We start from the raw sequence: 5171 nt of genomic DNA on the forward strand, positions 1-5171 counted from the left end.
AAACATGACTTTCCTAACTCATTGAGGTACTGTCCAGTCCAAGGCAATGGGCTAAAAGCCAACCAAGAAGTCAAACATGACCCCTGAAACCAAACTGAACTTGCTGTCAAAAACAAAAATTGCAGCAGTAGCTGCTGTGCGTATTTGGTGTACAAATCTGAAACAAATGGCCGTTGGCTTGAACCACTGACCAAAGACTCTTACCAACATCCTAAGGCATGGCTTGGACCATGGTTAAGGGCTAAAAGCCAACCACAACCCTAGCAAACACCTAGGACAATTACAGCACCCAACCGAGAATACAACTTTCTGTGTAGTGTGATGTATTGACTTGTTTTAATGTCTTGGGTCGTTCCAATGGCCTTTTGATTGACCATGGCTCGATCTAGACATGATGGAGTGTTGTATGAACCATGGCTATGGGCTAGAAGCCAGCCACAATCCAAACCCCACCCAAAAACCGAAAGTGTACACACACAGAAAATGAAGGAACCGAAGTGCACTTGTGTAGTTGCTGTGATGTTTTTAATGGATCTGTGAATTAAACCGTGAAAGAACGATTTGGTCACGTCTTAGACATGATACGGGAGAGTTCTAACCATGGCTATAGTCTCTAGGACAGCCAAGATGCGAACACCATCCTTAACCATTCCATGACAGAAATCATGCCTCATTTCTGCACTTAATTATAAAGTTGCTGTCATTTCTTTGTTTGTGCGTGTATGGATGTAAACCAATGAACCAATAACACCCTAACACACTCTAAAACATTCCTAGAAGCAGCCTTGAGAGCCTGGAATCGAAGCAAACCCTGAAATCAACAAAACATTACAAACGTGAAACATTAACACATGTCCGAGAACCTGTGCAGATTTTTAGAAATTGTTGCTGTCAAATTTCTATTTTACCTCATGAATCCTGAACATATAATGTTTAAAAATATTTATAGGACTTGACTGAAGAGCAAAGAAACAATATATACATGCCTGGAATTTGTTTTGAACAAAACAAATCACTACGACGAATACGTGCGGCGGAGTCGGTGTTGGATTTCCTTTCTTATTTCTGTGCTGTTTTCACGATTTCAACAGTTGGTTCTTTCTGATATTTCGAATGTAAGGGTGGGGGAGGGCTTGGTAGGGAAGGTGAATGATATAAGAGGTGTTAAATAAGTCTTGAATTTCATTTAGTTGAGAGTTACAAGTGAGAATTTGAATGGGAATTGAATTGTTTCTTCACCTTGCTGTAGCTGCTATTATTCTTTTATTCCAGCTACTAACTCACGAATCTAAGCTGCTATTTTCTGATATTTTTCAAGGGTGAGAGTGTGGGTTTGCTAGACAATGAAGGTGAGTGTTAAAAGGTGTCATTATATGCATTAAGGTGGGAGTTACAAGTGTAGGCTTTGAATGCAATTTGAAATGATTCTCATTCCTCTTGCTAGCCGATACATTTTCTCCTTCTTGCTGTCTATTCACGTTTAGTTGCTAGCAATATGGGCTGAGGAGCTTCAAGGAGAATTATGGTGCATGTATTACCCATAACTATGGAGGTTAAAAGTGATNCATTCTTTTTCTTTAAATTAAATTATTTCTTGACTTAAATTAAATTTAGGAATATTTTCTTATTATTAATCTTATATTAAATCTCCAAACTCCGGTCCGGCCTAGCGTATTTATCCTGAGAAGATAAAACTAAAAATCTACTTTTAAAATAAATAATCATGACTTAAAATTTATTAAAATAAACCAAACACTTCATATATTTATAAAAATTCATTTTTAATTTAAATAGTAGCAATTATGCATGGCTTATACGTAAGGTTCTACATTGTGTTTACTATTTCTTGGTTCGTCTTTAAACCTTATGTCCAACCATTAACCCTTATATTACATCAAATTCCAAAATTTAAATGAAATCTTTTATCATTTCAATTTAATTCCAAGTTACAAATAAATAAAGATCATGGTTTAGTAATGGGATGATTTAAAACCAATGTTTTAGCCTGTCATTCAGGCTAATATATGAAATATAATTATTAAAATTGTAAATAAAAACAGAAAATAAAAACAGTAAACTTACAGAATTGTAACCAGAAGAAACTTTTATACAAAAGGTTGAAGCTTTTATTAAGAAGGGTTGTTTACAAGAGAGGAATAGAGGGGAGCAAACTCGACCGTGTTCTTCTAAGAACACAGAATGATCCTATAAATAGATGGAAGTGCCGGACATGAAACCCCGGATTCCAACTAAAAATATAAACAGTAAATGTTTTATTAAAGCAAATAGTAACAGGGTTACAAAAGTCAAAAAGCAAAAGTGATATACCAGCCACTTTTGTCATGATTTCATGGCACGTCTGAGATTCCATCTTTGATGTGATATTTCACCATCCACTGGTTGATAATACAACATGAGGATTAAAGATTAATATCCTAATCATCTTTAATATTGTCTTTTAATGAATTTTTGAGATTTTCAAAAATATCATTGATCTGCGAAAATTGAGGAATATCATCCTCTGGATCTTGAGCATCCTGCATTTGCATTAGATGAATAAATTGATTTTCACTTGATTCAGAAGCCATAGATTTATCCGATTTGGAATCTGAACATCCAATATTTTTGTAGAGATCTTTCTTCATCTCTTCAATATAGATTTCTACCATTTTCTCTTTGGAGTAAATTTCTGAATATTTTTGAGTCAAGATTTTAGATGGACTCATTGCATCTTTTTCTTTTTCTTGTTGATGCAGTAGATCTTTCTGATAGGAAGAGATTTTTCCTCCATTTGTATAAGAATATCATGGCCATAGATTTTTCCAGTTTCTGGATCTTCACGTAATAATTTGTCCCAAAATTTGGTAGAGCTGACTCTCCATAGGCAGGGAATACCTTCATCAGTATAACCACACTCTGGTTGCCATTTCCAGATCCATGGAATTCCAAATTCCATAAAGAACAGACATAAAGTCTTTCCGTCAATCCAATGCTCAGCAAATAATTTTTTAATTCTTGGAGAAACATTTAACCAAGTATTCATTGGTATTATAAAAACCTCAGGCAAAATTTTTGCTGATGGACCAATATTTTCCGCCAAATAAAAAACCAATTAGAAATTGGATAATGGAAAACATTTTCACATATTTTCAAAAACCATGTATGTTTTCTTTTTTCATTTTCATAGAATAGAGTTTTATTAAAACTCTCAATATAATCCCAAAAATTGAATTTAAAACTCATTTTATGAGTCTCAGAATAAAATTCTTTTTCAAATAATGGAGATATACCCCATTCTTCAATAGATATTATCTTTTTGATAATGAACTTGGAGAAGTTATAACTTCCTTTTTGCTGAGTATTACTGAAAAAGTGAGTTATATCAACACTTTTTGTGGATAACAGAAGATTTTCATAAAATCCTCTTTGCTTATAAGCACCATATACATATGATGTATTGGTTAAGTATCTTTCCATGATAGTCCATGGAGTTTTTTCCCATTGGGTATCTTTTTCTTCTATAAGAAGAATTAATTCTCTATGTTTTGTCTCTGTATAAAGAGCTGAATCATTGTCATCATCTGTAATGATTTTAGCATATGATGCTGAAGCTTGAGAATCAGTATTACTTTTCTGTTTTTGTTTCAAGAATTCTTGAAACTCATTGTATAACTCTGTATTTGGCTCAGTATTACTGGCTGATGAACTAGATAAGTTCTGGGCTATTAGCCTATGTTTTCCATGTTGTGCAATGATATTCGGGGGTTTTCTCCTACCACCTCGCCCTCTATAAGAGGACTCTCCTCGACCTCGAGAATACATATCTGTAAAGAAAGACATTAAGATAAATATTCACGAGTTAGAAAATCAGGTAGGTGATTATCTTCACTTTTTTTGTAAATAATTTCAAAATCAAAAGGAGCTAAATGAGCTTGCCATCTTGCAAACATTTGCTTAGACACATCATGTTTAAAATCTTTATTAAACATAAATTTTGCTGATTTGCAATCAGTTTTTATAATAAACTTTTGATTATATAAATCATCTTGAAATTTTAAAATACATCTAACAATAGCTAAAATTTCTTTTGCTACTGTAGAATAATTCTTTTGAGCATTATTCCATTTTCCAGAATAAAAACGAATCAGATATTCCTGTTTAGTTTGTGAAATTTATTTAGGATTTAGGAGACTTAAGGGCAACTTATCACTTATTTTACCAGAGTAGCGCTGCGGAAGTGTGGTTATTGAGATAATAGAACTAAGAGTCTAAACTTTTTGTTCATCGAGGATAAGCGAATTTCGGGGACGAAATTCAATTTAAGGGGGATAGATTGTAACGTCCCGAAAATTTTAAGGTCCACGTGAACCACATGCATGCAAGTTATTAAATTTCTTTGGGATTTTATTTAATTGTTTTAAAGCATTAAATACTTGTTTATTTCATTAATTTGTGTTTAATTATTTTTATGCATTTTATGCATAATTCATGCATGATAGGATTTAATTCATGAAATTTTAAAAGTTAATACATTAGGGTTTCTGGGTGCATTTCACACTCGAACGAGGAACGGAGACCAGAGAATTTTCAGGAAAATTATTTTTATTACTTGATTAATTTTTATTAATTAATTTTTGATGTTCAAAGGTATTTTTCAAAAATTAGGATTTATTGGATATTTTTACCCGCATGATTTTAAATTTTAAAGGTACGCAAATTTTAGCAAATCGAGAAACTTTTTGAGGGTTCGGTTAATATTTTTAAAATCTTTTCAACTCGAAATATTTTTCGGGAGAGTGTGTTTGGATTTAATGGGCCTATTTTTAAGCTTGTTGGGCTTAATTATCTTTTTAAACTTTTAATTATTAAATTATAGCCCATTATCTATTAGTTTACTATTTAATATCACCTAAACTACTCCTTAACCTAAACCCAATAATTGATCAGCCGACAACCCCTCCCCCACCATCTTTTCCTCACGTTTTTCAGCAAGAGCTTTCCCAAGAAAGCGTTGGTCGAGTTTTCTCCAAAGAAGAAAATCTTCCCGGGTTCCCTCGCCTCGTTTTTGCTCTTCAATCATCATCAAGGCACGTTTTTTTACCATCTTTTCTCGCATCATACCCGTTTATATGCTGTTTCTTGGGTTCATGTTTGAAAATTTTCGATCTAAG

The sequence above is a fragment of the Primulina huaijiensis genome, chromosome 8 (assembly GCF_012295235.1).
Source record: "Primulina huaijiensis isolate GDHJ02 chromosome 8, ASM1229523v2, whole genome shotgun sequence".
Taxonomy (NCBI): Eukaryota; Viridiplantae; Streptophyta; class Magnoliopsida; order Lamiales; family Gesneriaceae; genus Primulina; species Primulina huaijiensis.